Genomic DNA, 17,721 nt, shown 5'->3' on the forward strand with positions numbered 1-17,721 from the left:
CCTTCTATTCCTTTCTCCCTCATGTACTTATCTAACTTCCCCTTAAAGGCATCTATGCTATTCACCACAACCACTCCATGTGGTAGCGAGTGCCACATTTTCACCACTCTCTGAGTAAAGAAGTTTCTCCTGAGTTCCTTATTGGATTTATTAGTGACTATCTTATATTTATGGCCCCTAGTTCTGGTCTCCCCCACAGGTGGAAACATCTTCTCTACGTCTACCATATCAAACCCTTTCATAATCTTAAAGACCTCAATCAGGTCACCTCTCAGTCTTTTCTGGAGAAAACAGCCCCAGCCTGTTCAGTCTTTCCTGATAGTTATAACCTCTCAGTTCTGGTCTCATCCTTGTAAATCTTTTTTGCACTTTCTCCAGTGCTTCTATATCCTTCTTGTAATTGAATGGAAAATGTTGAGGCAGCAATATACGATGGTAAATGTAAACAGAAAAACATGAACAAAAAATTGTGACAACAGGAAATAAGGTTCGGGGACAGGAAGTGTGAATCCTACACAATGCTTTATATTACATATATATATTTTCCATCTTATAACACGTCATTGACAGGTGTTTATTTAGGTGCAGAATTACGTGTAACTATCTGGTTTATGGCAATCAGCATGACTGATGTCTCTATAGTTGGAAAGGAGTTTTGGAAAGCAGGGAGATATTTGAAGTGAAGTGTCAGCCTGGATTTTGTGCTCAAGTCTCAACAGTGGGTCTGTGAACCCACAATCCTCTGACTCAGAGGCGAGAGTGCTACCACTGAGCCATGCCTGACAAATGCAGGTTCTTCCTCTCTTCCTTCCTGTCCCACGCACCTTGTATTTCGACAAGCTGATAGCCGTTTGTTTCGAAAGGCTCGGGGTGCAAATTGATACTCGAGGGGGTACAGCTTTGCCCACCGGAACACGTATCGGCAATTCGGGAACGCACCCAAATTCCCGACATGCACCCCATGGCGAGGAAAAGGTCATTTAACAGATCAGGGGTTTGAAGGTAACAGTTACTGAGCTTCAGAGGAAGAACTAAGAGATTTTATTATGGAACTTCAAACCCTGTATCTGACTTCTCTCCAACAACGACAACAACTTGCATTTATATAGCGCCTTTAATGTAGTAAAACATTCCAAGGCGCTTCACAGGAGCGGTTAACCAAACAAAATTTGACTCCGAGCCACATACGGAGATATTAGGACAGGTGACCAAAGCGTAGTCAAAAAGGTGGGTTTTAAGGAGCTTCTTACCGGAGGAGAGGGAGGTAGAGAGGCAAAGAGGTTTAGGGAGGGAACTCCAGGGCTTAGGGCCTAGACAGCTGAAGGCTCGGCCGCCAATTGGATGAGTTCAAGAGCTCCAAGGCACCATTGTCCTTCCGCTTGAAAAAAAAATTCACACAATATTCATGTTATGTCTTAAAAATGTTTGACCCTGGACAACAAAATAATCTACGATACAACGCAGTGAAAATCAACCCAATATCTCCTCAAATCATGTGGAATAATTGTGAGGGATGACCAAGACCGATCTGTCCACCATGAGACTCACCGCTGGGGAAAAAGAGCGGTGCAAACAAAACGAAACGAGCCTCACTGGACTGTGCTTCAAGGGCATAACACATCTCGTGACTCAGATGACATTGTTGAGGCTTTGCTCTTGAAGTTTAAGAAAGCCTATTAACCGTTTGGCGTGTCTCCTATACCAATGCTTCAGCCTGTTTCATGTCCTGCGCACATCCCCGAGGACAAAACGTTCACCTTTAGAGGAACAATTCCCAGAGGAAGCAGCCAGGGTGATTAGGGATGCAAAAATTCGGCCATGCCTCACAAATCAACTGGAGTTCGTTCAGGAAGTGACTAAATTAATAGGTAGGTCAACGGACATCTGTACATGGATTTCCAGAAAAGGTTTCCAAAAGGGGTTTTTTATATGAGGCTTTTTAAAGCATGTGAAGGTAGAACCAATTAGTGGCAAATTAACCTTGAGGCGAACCAATTCACTAAATATTTTCTGCTTCACAATCACAAACTAGTGTTTTTGCATATGATGCAAATCAGGACCATTTGTTCATGACTGCGTTCACTATCAGACACATACCTAACTGAGATGAAAATTGATCCCACCAAATCTCTTCGGGAGACTGTGTTACTGCATTGCAAATAATGTGCCAGAACACGGTAAGTGACACACCTCAACTCCCAGAGGGAAGCAAATTAGAAGATATACTTTTTATGCTCATCAAGATTGAGGACATCAATGCTGAGTAATCCACTCCTGGCAGCGAGCGTCAGAAGCAAGCACTCACAGGTAAGAAAGAAAGAAAGAACTTTGCATTTATACAATGCTTTTCGTGACCTCAGGACTTCCCAAAGTGCTTCACAGACAATGAAGTGTAGTCACTGTTGTAAAGTAGGGAAACGCGGCAGCCAATTTGCGCACAGCAAGGTCCCACAAACAGCAATGTGATAATAACCAGATAATCTGCTTTTAGGAATTGGTTGAGGGGTAAATATTGGCCAGGACACCTGGGAGAACTCCCCTTCTGTTCTTTGAAATAGTGCCAAGGGATCTTTTACGTCCACCTGAGAGGGCAGATGGGGCCTCGGTTTAACGTCTCATCTAAAAGACGGCACCTTTGACAAGTGCAGCACTCCCTCAGTACGGCACTGAAGTGTCAGCCTGGATTATGTGCTCAATTCCCTGGAGTAGGGCATGAACCCACAATCTTCCGATTCAGAGGCAGGAGTGCGACCCACTAAGCCACAGCTGACACACAAGAGTAAAGATATCTTCGACGTGCTACCATGAATCCTGGCGAAATTCGTATAATGGAGGCTGCAGCAGCAACAACATAGGGTAGATCGTAACTTTCACCGGCAGACGGAAGACCAGCGGTAGTGGATCGGCCGCCCGTTATATGCTCCGTCCGACTCTCCTTTCCCAGGGACTCCGAGGTCAACTGTAGGATTCCTACTGTTCCCTCCAATTCAAGATCAGCCAACGCAACGCTAGACGAGGAATTGAACTCGGAACATTCCCAAGCTACTCACTAGACAAACTCTAGGAGCAAGTGTGCTTTTTCCGAAACCTTATGCTTTATCTCAGCTGTGGCTCAGTGGAAGTCCCTTCTGCCTATTTTTCAAGTGGATGTTAAAGATGCCCATATCACTACTTAAAAGAGTAGTGAGTTATGAGAAGGGACGAGATACTGAGACTATTTCCACTGGAGAAGAGAAGGCTAAGAAGAGATTCAAATGAGTTTTTTACATTTATGAAGGGGAGAATAGGGAAAGACTATTTCCTCTGGTCTTGAGTCAGTGGGAGGAAATATGGTTGATGAGATCACAGAGGAATTCAATGAAAGGAGTAGAATCTGGAGATATAAGGAAGAGGAGGAATCTTTGGGACATGAAATGGGATAGCCTAAGAAGAGGAGAAAGGGTTTCAAAAACATGCAGGAGGCAGGAAAGGGGGAGATCTCAGGAGAATCCTATTATGGACTTTTTAATTCTTCCCCTTCTGTTGTGGATGCAATGGTTTAAGGTTTTTCTCACCTGCCCCTGGACATTGTGTGACAGGGGTGGAGTGATAGTGGACATGGCCTGAACGATGTCTGGGGGAGGTCGGTCAGATGATCTTTTCCCATCTTTCTTTGTATGTTTATAAGTGTTCAAGTGAGTGAACACAGTCGAAAAAAAGAGAAATTTCATTGAATTACTGCATATCCTTCTATCCCTTTCCCCCTCCTGTGTTTATCTAGCTTCCTCTTAAATGCATCTGTGCTAGTCGCCTCAACTACTCTTTGTGGTAGCGAGTTCCACATTCTCACCACTCTCTGGGTAAAGAAGTTTCTCCTGAATTCCCTATTGGATTTACTAGTGACTATCTTATATTTATGGCCCCTGGTTCTGGTCTCCCCCACAAGTGGAAACATCCTCTCTAGCAAAACCTTTCATAATCTTAAAGATCTCTATAAGGTCAGCCCTCAGTCTTCTCTTTTCTAGAGAAAAGAGCTCCAGCCTGCTCAATCTTACCTGACAGGTACTTCAAAATGGATATATTAAGCTCCAATATTTTCCTTCCAGTATATTGGATAAAGTAGTGAAACTGAAACAGTCTGATGGACGGACAGACAACTTTAAGGTTGTAGGAGTTATTTCATGTCTCATTAAATCAATAATTTGCCATCCTCCAGTAATCAGTACATCACCACCTGATAAGTTGCCAAGTGAGGAAGATAAGATCTCATACGAGAAGGCCATGGGACATTTTTGACTTTCCATGACGTTTTTTTTCCACATTAAGATCAACTGATAAGTGAGTGAAAATATTACCTTAGCTGAGAAGGTACTGGTGACATTTCACGTTGCCCTTTCTTTGCAAGAGTAATTTTCCACTTTCCATCACGGATACAGTTTTTAAATTATCCAGTAGTCTTTAATGACCTACTCTACCCATACAATGAGAACTACTATTTCTCTCCATACCCTCAAGTTTCCAAGGGCATTTCTGCAATTTGCTTGTGTGCATTGCATTTTTGTCCTTTTTTTGTCCTTTGATTTCTCTGTGCTGACAAGCCAAACCACACTTAATTTTTGTACACACATCATATAGGATTTTAACCAGATAAAGGGACGGATTTTGGCCTGGTCAACAATTTTCCTCTTTTGACAATGGCCGTGCAAAAGGCCCATCTATATTTTCAAATGGGACATTTGTAGGGAAATTTCTTCATCATTATATCCAACCACTGACCCTGATGCAAATATTAATTTAAAAATGTTTTTAAAAATTCAATCATAGGAACCACTCTTCCTGAATCATAGAACCATAGAGGTAGTAGCTCTTGGCTCTGTGCGATAGTGTAAACCGGGTGATAGCGAGTCGGCAGCCTGTTTTACATCTCTCCCCATTTTTATTTCTGTTTAAGTCAATGGGATGACTTGCTAAAGGATGGTGCAAAGGGGTGGTGGGTGTCGGGGTGGGGTTGGGGGTAGGGGGGGGTACCCTGGATGGAGGAACCACTTGAACCAGAGAGGAATTGGATACTGTCAACCCCATCTCCAGAAAGGTCATCAAAATGACTCCAGGAGGCCCACGAATGGGTAGATCCCAGGGTAACCTGGAGCAGGTTGCTGGCTTTGTCCTCGTGTGATCGGGACCATCTACTGCTCCGACTGCACCCAACCCAGTTGGATAACATTACGCAGCCTCACCATGTCAATGCGTATTAGTGTTCTCAGATTGCACGGTCACTACAGACATAGTCAAGGGCCTCGTACTGCAGCTGCAACCGCTCCTCTGCATGGCAGTGAGTAATACAATCAGGTGAATTGTAGCGAAGGAATATTTACAAGAATCTCTGTGAATTAGAGACTTTAAGACATCAGCACGTGTGCTGTAGAGAGCTTTCCAACTACTGTCGCTATACTGGAAGACTACTTTGAATAGAAATATATATATATATGTGTGTGTGTGTGTTTGTTTGTGAGAGGAACTATGGTCTTCTTCACCCATGTGAGTGCTCTTTGGTGGGACTGAGTTTCTTCTATGTGCTTTAGACCCTTGAGTATTGAAGCTAGCCTTAGTCAACTCTTTTCGAGCTCATCTTCTGCAGTTCTATAGAATTAGATTACATCAGACAGCACCTCTCCATCCCTTGATACACAAACAATTTTTGTAAATGGCGAGTAAATGCAGTTGAGGTACAGACCAACCATGATCTAACTGAATGGCAGAACAGGCTCGAGGGGCTGAATGGCTTATTGCTGCTCTGATGTATTTCCCTATGGTTCTTTTTCACTCTCCTGAAAGTGCTGACATGTGCTGGGTACAGGGCAATATATGTTACCTGCATCTCACCCAACAGACCATTTCTATCATTCTTCATCCCAAGATTCTTTATAGATAGTTGCATAAAACCTGCTCTGTACTCTAGCTTACCGCCTAACTATGTTGATAAGGATAATTAACTCAAAGGGATGGGTTATTATTTGAAAATATAAATTGCCATCAACTATGGGCAATTTTCTAGGAAGTTCATAAATTCATCAGAGTTAAAAATGATTAATAGAATGCTTTTCCAACACGATTTTTCTGTATTAAGATCCTTTATTGCACATTAACGTCCTCTAAACATTCTCCTTAGTGCATGCACTGGCTGCACAACCTATAATACTGCTGACGAGAAAACATTATCATTTTCTGATGTCTGACTGGTCCTTCAAATTGTGTCACTGGTGACGTATCTCGTTACTTTCTCAGTTATCCTCCCTCAGTCTCTGCTCCTACCTCAGCCCATCTGCTGCTGAAACCCTCATCCATACCATTGTTACCTCTAGACTCAACTATTCCAATACTTGCCTGGCAGACCTCCCACCTTCCACCATCCGTAAACTTGAGATCATCCAAAGCCCTGCTGCCCGTACCCCAACCCGCACCAAGTCCCATTCGCAAGAGGCCAGAATTGGAGGAGCGCAGAGATCTCGGGGGGGTTGTAGGGCTGGAGGAGGTTATAGAGAGAGGGAGGGGGTGAGGCCATGGAGGGATTTGAAAACATGGATGAGAATTTTTAAATGGAGGCGTTGCTGGACAGGGAGCCAGTGTAGGTCAGCGGGCTCAGGGGGTGATGGGTGAACGGGACTTTGTGCATTATAATATCTCCCTCCATTAATTTCAATAGCAATAAATCATTTAAAATTAACTTTGAATTAAAATAAAGTTCACACTATTTTGGAGCTAGCTGAAATTTTTGCAATCAAAAATGCAGACTTCCTAATTTTTTTTTAGAATTTCTCCTCCAGCTTTCCCTTTGCTTTTTCTCCCCTCTCCTGAAGGCAGCAAAGTCAAAGGCAATGGAGAATTCCTTGCAAACTTCAACAACAAAAAAAAAATGCATCTCCGAGCTCGGTGCATCTGCTCCCAGCTCGCATGCATCATTCTGGCTTTGAACTGCACTTCGTTTCCAGCCAGCTGTCACACCCAGAGCCTCAGGATTCTTAGTTAAGTCTGCGTTGGAGAGTTGAAAGACATAGACATTGGATAGCACTTGGAATTCCTGCGTACAGAAAACTGGGAACACCATAAAATAACATTTATTTATTTGTGGCCAAATTCGGGATTTTTCCACTGGACACAAGTGCCATGAAAAATTTTGCAGGATAAAAAAACCTTTTAGATGGACCAGTGACCCTTTTAGATGGACCAGTGACCCTGCGAGTCAGATTTCACTCCGAGGTACATCTGATTCCGGGCTCTCTAGTAACATTGAGCCAAACGCACGGTGTTGCCTTGCAAACAATTAGTGCGATGGGAGGAACTGTAACCACAATACCGGTTTCTCGCCTGCTTTGTCGGCTTTAAAAGTTTATGCGGGCGATATTGTTTCACTGCAGGAGTTGCTGATCTGTGGGTCTCGCTTTGTTTAATGATTAATTACAAAATAATAATACGATACAATCCCGAATTCGAGAGTGAGAACCAGTGGACGAAATGATTCCGTGTTCTTGTGAAAGGGGAAACTGCGGGGAACAGGTGGAAATCTGCACATTCTCTTGACGGTTACATTTTGTTCGCCACGTTTCCTTTGCACCTTTGAAAACTACAGAATGTTTTCCTGACATTTAATCGCAGCCAAGTTGACTTTCCTGTACTGTCCCTCGTTGAGCGTTGCAAAAAACAGAGAAGGGTGCAGAATATTTGTGTGGTTGGCTGGTTAAGTCAAATTGTTGCCTTTTCCATGCAACATTTGTTAAATATTATTATTGCGGAGAGGTGTTTCAGGGGAAAGCGTGGACAACACTTCATATTTAGCCTATTACATCTGAAAACCATAAACCGGGAAAGTTTATGAGATTTTAAAATTCTCATCCATGTTTTCAAATCCCTCCATGGCCTCGCCCCCCTCCCTATCTCTGTAACCTCCTCCAGCCCGACAACCCTCCGAGATCTCTGCGCTCCTCCAGTTCTGGCCTCTTGCGCACTCCCCCATTTCCTTCGCTCCACCATTGGCGGCCGTGCCTTCAGCTGCCCAGACCCCTAAACTCTGGAATTCCCTCCCCAAACCTCTCTGCCTCTCTACCTCTCTCTCCTCCCTTAAGACTCTCCTTAAAATCTATCCCTCTGACCAAGCTTTTCGTCACCTGTCCTAATATCTCCTTATGTAGCTTGTGTCAAATTTTGTTGGATAACCCTCCTGTGAAACGCCGTGGGATGTTTTACTACATTAAAGGCACATTTTATAAATGCAAATTGATGTTTCAAGTTTCCTGAATTCCTGTGGAATGTTTCCCAAATAAACAATTGGAATACTGCTTCTGCTGTTGCCTGTACACTCATTATTGAGGGAGTGCTGCACTGTCAAAGGTGCCACCTTTTGGATGAGACGTTAAACCGAGGCCCCGTCTGCCCTCTCAAGTGGACATAAAAGATCCCACAGCTACTATTTCGAAGAAGAGCAGGGGAGTTCTTCCCGGTGTGTCTCAAACAACACTACCAAATTCAGATTAATTGGTCGTTTACCTATTTGCTGTTTGTGGGATCTTGCTGTGTGTAAATTGGCTGCCACGTTTCCTACATTACAACAGTGACAACACTTCAAAAGTATTTCATTGGTTGTAAAGTGCTTTGGGACATCCTGAGGTCGTGAAAGACATGATATAAATACAAGTTCGATCTGTCTGTAAACTCACTCTTGGTAAAAATAAAAATCTGCACTCGAAAAGTACAAGCGTGCTAGATGTTGCCAGTAGGGTGTGCATTCTGTGATGATTATTTGCACAAATCCCAGCAACATGAAATTTGAGACTAAAATTTGGTTCCCTGTTTAATCACCTGTAGTCATGATGTGGAGATGCCGGTGATGGACTGGGGTTGACAATTGTAAACAATTTTAAAACACCAAGTTATAGTCCAGCAATCGTTCACCTGAGGAAGGAGGTAGCCTCCGAAAGCTTGTGAATTTAAAATAAAATTGCTGGACTATAACTTGGTGTTGTAAAATTGTTTACAATAATCACCTGTAAACAGCAGCAATTTGGCACCTCTCACCTCTCCCCTCTCCCTGGTCTTCATCCAATGTCCTTTCACTGATAACGTGAAAGAAATACCAAGCAACAGGGGTTTGAAGGTGTTGACGAGCCTAGGAAAATGGCCTCAAGCATCAAGTTGCTACCTCAGACTGACATCCCTACTTTCAGTCTAAAGACTCAGGCATCAAGTGAGCTCAGACTGAGAAGGTCGGACACTATCCAAACAGCTAAACACTCTGAGCTGTGTTTTGGTGACAGACATGACTTAGCATCAGCCAAATAACCAAAGAATGCTTTGGTAAATGGGGAAGGTCAAACCATGTACATCTCAATGCCGGGGTTAACGATTCAGGTCGATGACCTTTCATCAGTCTGAAATGTTTCTCTCTCCACAGATGCTGCCTGACCTGCTGTGTTTCCAGCATTTTCTGTTTTTATTGCAGATTTCCAGCACCTGCAGGATTCTGCTTTTGTCTCGATGCCAGGTCCAGGTTTGAGAAGATCCAGTAATCAGCCTGTCAGAAGTACAAATTCAATATTATCTCCAAACTACCAAGGACTGGAGAAAGATAACCCGAATCGGTTTTCAATATCAGGACTAAATGCCCACCCCTTCTCTTGTGAAGGGGTAGAGTCCATGTGTCAAACCTCTGGATAAGCTAAGTTGTTCAAATCGCATGTCTACAGACAAGTCACCTGAAATCCAAGGTCATGTAGCAAAAGTCTCGTTGAAACTTAGCAACCTTCTCAGCCACAAGAGGGTCAATCGTCTTCATCGAAAGCTTGTGGCTGGTATCACTGGAGATTAATGATATCAATGATCAAATTCTCCAGCAAGAGTCATTGAATTGCAATCAGACTGACCTTTCCTCTCCTTAAGCCTGCGGATACCAAGGCCAATTGTAGTGCCTGCTTAGATCACCAAACTTAACACAATCCAAGGGTTGAACTTCCTGGTCACATCAAGCAGTGCATTTACCCACCAGGAAGCATGTTAGCCAAGTTAACTATATGAAGTCCAAAGAGAGATAGTTTGGAGAAGGGAGAAGGATTACACAAATATAACTATTTAGAGACGGATTTGATATGTGAACTATATGCACAATGCTGATACAATGCACAAGGGACTTCTTTCAAAACTTAAATTAAGAAAAAGTTTTCTGATGCAGGATTGTCAAAATGGTGTTGCTCGATTGGTCATCATTGAAAAAATGGATGTAAAACATTTTTGTCTCCAACTAAAAGCAATGTTGGCCTGAAATGGAATTTTATTTACCAAATCATTCCGTTTAAATAAATTTCCCTTTAGCCAAGTTCTTCAGTTTCACTCATCACTTTTCATCTCTGTTGTCGCCTTGTCTTGTTCTAGAAGAATTGGACAGATGTACAGTTTGATGTTAATTGGCAGTGTCTGCCATTTTGGACATCACTCATTGGTTAAAGATATGTGTTATGGAGAAGACAGCATTAATATTTAATCGCTGTAATTAGTTTATCCTTATTCTAACACCTACCTGGTGAAAGCCTTGCTCAGAGTTGAAGGTTTCCTCTCTCTGTAGGGCTCACGAGATTCTCTACATTGAAGGTTAGATGGACACAGATGTCTAAATGCTGGTGGAATGGTGGAAAATGTCATTTATGTAACACAGCTGGCCGAAGTAAAATAACGTGGTTTGTAACTTTAGATCGACATTATGGAGTTTTATTAGATTACACTGGGGAAAAATTTCACAGTTCTTTGTCTTGTTGGAAGTCTTGCCTTCGGTATTCACCTCAGAAGAGATTGTACATTGGGTAGAGTCCATCATAGGAGGAATTCTAAGTGATCCATTGAGAAGGTGGGTTCAGGGCATAATGGTGTTACCTCGTTCTATATTTTCTTACGTTCCCTTATATTTAAATCTTCTGCCAAAAGCCAGGTATTTTACAGTAGCCAGCAATGGAGTCTTCTTGGTCAGTGTGCAAATATCTTGCTTCCCAAACAATATTTAGAGGCACTTCACAGGAACGTAATCAGACAAAAGTATTGACACTGAGCCAAAGAAAGAGACATTAGGACAGGTGATCAAAAGCTTGGTCAGAGAGGTGGGTTTTAAGGAGTGTTTAAAGGAGGAGAGAGAGGTAGAGAGATGGAGAGGTTTAAGGAGGGAATACCAGAGCTTATAGCCTAGATAGCTGTAGGCATGGCCGCCAATGGTGGAGCAATGAAAATCGGGGAGGCACAAGGCCAGAATTGGAGGAGCGCAGAGATTTCGGAGGGTCATCGGCCTGGAGGAGGTTTCGGAGATAGGGTGGGGCCATGGAAGGGATTTGAACACAAGGATGAGAATTTTAAATTTGAGGAGTTGGTTTGAGCGGGAGCCAATGTAGGTCAGCGAGCGCAGGGGTGATGGATGAACGGGACTTAGTGCGAGTTAGGATACAGCAGCAGAGTTTTGGATGACTCAAATTTATGGAGGGTGCAAGGTGGGAGGCCGGGCTGAAAAGCATTGGAATAGACTGGAGGTAACAAAGGCATGGATGAGGGTTTCAGCAGCAGATGAACTGAAGCAGGGGTGGAGACAGGCAATGGTACAGAGACCAGGAGAAACCCTGTGGAATTTCAGTGTCAGAGGTGCCAAATGAAAATGCAATAGACTTTTTCTTTAAATGTAAAAAAAAACACAAAATATTTTTACATTTGAATCCCCTTTCATACGTCAGGTCTAGTTACTTCCCAGTATGTAGGGGATAGGAAAAAACACGTTTGTGATTTACTAGAAATAGTCAACAGACGGAATTTTCCTGCTACTTTTGCGGTGATAGGGAGGCCCAACCTAACCCTGGGCTGGGGAAGGGGGGAAATCAGCCAGGGTTTCTGTGTGAGATTGTCATCCGTCGATCCCAGCTAGAATGTGCATGCACGTGGACATCATAAGAACGTAAGAACATAAGAAATAGGAGCAGGAGTAGGCCATACGGCCCCTCGAGCCTGCTCCGCTATTCAATCAGATCATAGCTGATCTTCGACCTCAACTCCACTTTCCCGCCCGATCCCCATATCCCTTGATTCCCCTAGAGTCCAGAAATCTATCGATCTCAGCCTTGAATATACTCAACGACTGAGCATCCACAGCCCTCTGGGATAGAGAATTCCAAAGATTCACAACCGTCTGAGTGAAGAAATTCCTCCTCATCTCAGTCTTAAATGGCTGCTCCCTTATCCTGCGACTATGCCCCCTAGTTCTAGACTCTCCAACTAGGGGAAACAGCCTCTCAGCTTCTAACCTGTCAAGCCCCCTCAGAATCTTATATGTTTCAATGATCAGGTGAGGACAGGACCAGCGATGCCCTCCACAGTCGAATACTTTGGGTGGACACTTCCATTTCGGCTTGGGGGGGGGGTAAAACTGGCAGTGGTGGATCTGTCTCCCATTATTCACCCGCCCAATTTTCCTTTGCGTCGACTGAAATCAATGGACAGGGTTGCACAAGGGGCGGACAGTCTGATACAGCCAGTTTTACACGCCCCCCCCCCCCGCCCCCCCTTCCCTCATCTAATTTGAAAGTTCTGCCCAGTGTCAGCACCGACTCTCCAAGGTCATGTGAAAATCTTGTGCAAAGTACTGCAGGACAGCCTCACGGCAGCTGAAGTGAGCACTTTCGGGAGAGCAAGAGAGAAAAATGGGACGGGATAATAAAATAAAGGTTTGCAATAATGTGCCCATGGGGTAGCACTCTCGCCTCTGAGTCAGAAGGTTGTGGGTTTAAGTCCCACTCCAGAGACTTGAGCACAAAATCTGGGCCGACACTCCCAGTGCAGTGCTGAGGGAGTGCTGCACCGTCAGAGGTGCCACCTTTGAGATGAGATGTTAAACCGATGCCCTGTCTGCCCTCTCAGGTGGACATAAAAGATCCTATAACACTATTTGAAGAATAGTGGACACTTCCATTTCGGCTTGGGGGTGGGGTAAAACTGGCAGTGGTGGATCTGTCTCCCATTATTCACCCGCCCAATTTTCCTTTGCGTCGACTGAAATCAATGGACAGGGTTGCACAAGGGGCGGACAGTCTGATACAGCCAGTTTTACACGCCCCCCCCCGCCTGGGTTCTGCAGGTGACACCTCTCTGTCTGAACATGGTGATTGCCTTGGCAACGGGCAGTTGCAGGGGCATTCTGTAAACACCATGTATTGTTCTATATGTATAAATGCGTAGGCTTCGAGGAGCTCCTGAACATTTACCTGAGGAAGGAGGAAGCCTCCGAAAGCTTGTGAATTTAAAATAAAATTGCTGGACTATAACTTGGTGTTGTAAAATTGTTTACAATTGTCAACCCCAGTCCATCACCGGCATCTCCACATCATGACTATTTGAAGAAGAGCAGGGGAGTTGTCCTGGTCAATATTTATCCTCAACCAACATCACTAAAAGCAGATTCTCTGGTCATTATCTCATTGCTGTTTGTGGGACCTTGCTGTGCGCAAATTGGCTGCCAGGTTTCCTACGTTACACTTCAATGGCTGCAGAGCGCTTTGAGACGTGGTGAATATGCGCTTTATATAAACATGCAAGTCTTTCTTTCTGTGGGGGAATCCTGACTGAAGGGAAACTTACACTGAAAGAAAAAAGCAATATAATTACATCTTGTTTTGTCATTTAAAGAAAACAGTTTCATTTCTAAGAACATGAGAATGTTACAACCAAAAGGTGTTGACATTTGGCTAAAAGCAGGTACATGTGAGCAAATCTTTTGCGGGCTAGAAATATCTCTGTAACCAGTATGTGGTGCTGTGGAGTCCCTCAGTATTTAAGATGGTAAATGCTGCAGGAGTTCAAGACATAGAGATCCAGTGACCCAAAAAAAAAGGTATTTTAAATTTTTTAAATTTTATGTTTCATGCAGAAAAAAAAAAATCACACATTGTTGAAGCTTCAGTGGGGAATCCCTGGTTTGAGGAGTGTCCTAGGCTTCAGCTTTCTGACTGATCCATCTGTGGGAAGTGTCCCAGGCAGCAGGCACTTTGACTGGGGAACTGATCAAATTTAGCCTGGCTGGAAATGTGAGGCCTAGATTTATTTTGTGTGGCAGTAAAATGCCAAAATGTTGCATTTTATATATATATTCGGATTTTAAGGTAATATATTGTTGTTGTTGAATTCGGAAAGCTGTTTCAAGTTTCCAACCAGGCTAAATTCTGGGGGAATAACTAGCCCAGCCAGGGTGCACAGCAACTGGGGTGGATTTCAAATTTAGCCTGGTTCCAAATGAGGCCTATTAAGATAAAAAGTACTTTATTTTTTCTCTGTTATGAAAAGAACCTTTCACCAAGAATTTGATTTTCTTAAAATAAAATACATGTGATTTTAATAATTGAGCTGTGTTCATCAGATGAAACAGTACTGGACTTGTACAGATAAGCAGGTATTACTTCATCTTTAAAATTATATTAAATTCATGATCAGTCGTGATATTTTCGAGCACATTTAATGGTGCGGCTGTTAACCTTGAACTTGTTAGTGAGACTGTACATGTCCCAGAGCGATTTATCTTATGGTTGTGTCCATTTTTGTCTGATTACGCCTCTGTGAAGCTCCTTGGGACGTTATTCTACTCTACGTCCAAAGACGCTGTATGAACGCAAGTTGTTGTTACTTGCTTAGGGATGTATTTGTTTTCCCGGTAGTGTCAAATATTTGTTGCCTGTTGTTCTCGAGGTTGGAGTATGAAAGAAAGACTTGCATTTACATCGCATCTTTCGCAACCTCGGGATGTCCCAAAGCGCTTTACAGCCAATGAAGAATAATTATTGTTGTAATGTAGAAAACGAGGCAGCCAATTTGTGCACAGCAAGATCCCACAAACAGCAATGTGATAATGTCCAGATAATCTGTTTTTTTTTATAAGGTGTTGTTGAGGGATAAATATTACCCAGGACACCGAGGAGAACTCCCCTGCTCTTCTTCGAAATAAAGCCATGGGGTTCTTTTACATCCCTGGAGGGGGGGCTTGAACCCATGACTCAGAGGCGAGAGTGCTACCCACTGAGCCACAGGTGTCCACCTGGTTCCTCCCTGGTGTCTATAATTCAGCTCCCCCCCACTCCCAGGCAATGCATTTATAATGGATTAGTTTTGAAAAATATTCCAGTGCAGAGTGAAAGCTGTTTGTAATGACTGTGCTTGCAACTAAGCAGGGATCTCCCAAACAGGTTCAGATCTAATTTATTATTTCAAAGCAGGACTGAGAGTCACTGCAGACAGGCTGTGTGTTTCAGATCCGTTTCATTGCATTCAGGAGTACAAAATTCTCAGTTCATTCCATCTGCAGCTACAATCCATGTCCTGGATTTGTGTATAATTTTTCCATTCAAAGGGGGTTCTGCAGAGGCTAGATACAGGCTCTGACTGGCACCCCATCCCCAGCTGACACAAACCCTTAACCGATCCAGCACTCTGCTCCAAATCCTCTCCCGATCAAAGTCCCGCATGTCCTTTGCCTCTTCCCCCAGCCTTGTCCAGCTCGCTGCGCCCCAGCAAATCGACTTTGAGACCCTCGCCCACTTTCTCAGATCCCCCCCCACAGCCTCGGTCCACACCGGAGTGCAGTACTGAGGGAGTGCCGCATTGTCAGAGGTGCCGCCTTTCAATGAGTCGTTAAACTGAGACTGTCTGCAGCTCAGGTGGATGCAAGCGAGCAGGGGAGTTCTCTCTGTGTCCTGGACAACATTCATCCCTCAAGCAGTATCACCAAAAACGGATTGACTGCTCATTCATTCACTTTGGTGTTGGTGAGGCCATGGGAGATCTTCTGAAGCCATTCATCACTTCAAAAGAACAAAATTAAGTCTTTACATTTGCAGCGAGAGGGAAAATCAATAACTTGATTAGGTCGCTCTGTTGTTGCATGCTCTCGTGTTGTAAACTGTTGTGCGAGGTCAGCAATGCCCCTTTAATTCTTTTTTTGTGGCTGCACTGTCGGAGGTGCCCATCTTTCGGATGAGACATTAAACCGAGGCCCCGTCTGCCCCCCCCCTCAGGTGGATATAAAAGATTCCTCGGCCACTATTTCGAAGAAGAGCAGGGGAGTTCTCCCCAGTATCCTGGGCCAATATTTATCCCTCAACCAACACCACCAAAAAGGGATTAACTGCTCATTCAGTCATCTGCTGTTGGTGGGGCCTTGCCGTGTGAAAATTAGCTGCATTTTAAACGTAGTTCACTGGGAGTAAAATGCTTTGGGAGAAGTAGTGAGGTACTATATAAATGCAAGTTCCTTCCTTCTTTCAAAACACAAAACATTGTACAGTGGAAATGTCATTATCCCTCCTCTAATTATCTGTTTGAGAAAAGCTTTGTGTCAGACATTTCCGCATTGATCAGCCCGTAACATAAATCTCCTGACTGAAATAAATCAAACTTCACAGCACTAGAAATGGCGCTAACCATTTCCCATTACCATAGGAGTCAGTTACAAAGGTGCCGTTTATAACATATTAAACTCGCCAGCTATTTCGGGCAGTTCAATAAGTTCTCTGTACCTCCTTATCGTATTTGTATTTAAATCCCTCCGTGGATTATTCTGTGTCTGTTTTAAGCCCAGGATCTCTCTCATTAACATTCACCAGTTCTGAACTCAACCCAGGGCTCAGTTACCAGTGACTGCTGCAGGGACGTAAGAAATCAGGTCCCTCCTGCATTTCACCAGCTCCCGATTCTTCAATGGGTAATTTGGGAACATTGGAAAAACCCTTGGTTTAAATCCTGGACAAACCAACCTGTCCATCCCTTCCCACGTTAAATTTTGTTAACAATAACCGTGCGGAGCGGAATCGGAATCTGAATCCAGTCCGCTGTTTGTTTCCTTCCCTCTCTCGGTGTCTCTAAAAGACGACACACCGTCCAGTGTTTATAATGGGCCAATCGAGTTACAACAATGCACCCGCTGTAAGTGGTGGGGACTGTATTTGTCTTCATTCTTATACCTATAGTATTAAAGAAAGAAAGAACTTGCATTTCTATAGCGTCTTTCACAACCTCAGGACGTCCCAAAGCACTTTACAGCCAATGAAGTACTTTTGAAGTGTAGACACTGTTGTAATGTAGGAAATGCAGCAGCCAATTTGCACACAGCAAGATCCCACAAACAGCAATGAGATAATGAACTGATAATCTGTTTTAGTGATGTTGGTTGAGGGATAAATATTGCCCAGGACACCGGGGAGAATTCCCCCGCTCTTCTTTGAAATAGTGCCTAGGGGATCTTTTATGTCCACCTGAGAGGGGCAGACGGGGCCTCGGTTTAACGTCTCATCCGAAAGACGGCACCTCCGACAGTGCAGCACTCCCTCAGTACTGCACTGGAGTGTCAGCCTGGATTTTGTGCTCGAGCCTCTGGAGTGGGACTTGAACCCACGACCTTCTGACTCTGTGGTGAGAGTGCTACCCACTGAGCCCCGGCTGGCCCCCGATAACTCTTGATTGTCTTGACAATTTCCATTATCCCCCTGGGGGACAAGAAACCTCCGCATGATAAGGGGATCACGGATGTTTCACTGTGTATTCATTTCTTTAAAACAGGATTACTGCACAGGAGCAATCTCTGAGGAAGGGAATAAATGAGGGGGAGCTATCCCACCCGAATACCTTCAGCGTGTCCCCTTCCCCCACCAAATCCTGCAGTTGCCCTCCCCCGACATCCCCAACTCTTCT

General features: G+C 43.9%; 1 protein-coding gene across 5 annotated transcripts in view; it reads left to right on the forward strand.

Annotated features, from left to right (window-relative positions):
* The first annotated feature begins 2,202 nt into the window (after positions 1–2,202).
* The window catches only part of ccz1 (CCZ1 homolog, vacuolar protein trafficking and biogenesis associated), a 43,772-nt gene continuing 28,253 nt past the window's right edge, over positions 2,203–17,721 (forward strand). The window contains exon 1 of one of the 5 annotated variants that reach the window (XM_068003498.1): positions 2,203–2,307. The gene's annotated coding sequence lies outside the window, so the exon portion shown is untranslated. Of the gene's footprint in view, positions 2,308–13,800; positions 13,880–17,721 lie in introns of those variants that run through there. The other 4 variants (XM_068003497.1, XM_068003495.1, XM_068003496.1 and 1 more) reach the window with 4 other exon arrangements.

Source organism: Heptranchias perlo, chromosome 22 (genome assembly GCF_035084215.1).
Source record: "Heptranchias perlo isolate sHepPer1 chromosome 22, sHepPer1.hap1, whole genome shotgun sequence".
NCBI lineage: Eukaryota > Metazoa > Chordata > Chondrichthyes > Hexanchiformes > Hexanchidae > Heptranchias > Heptranchias perlo.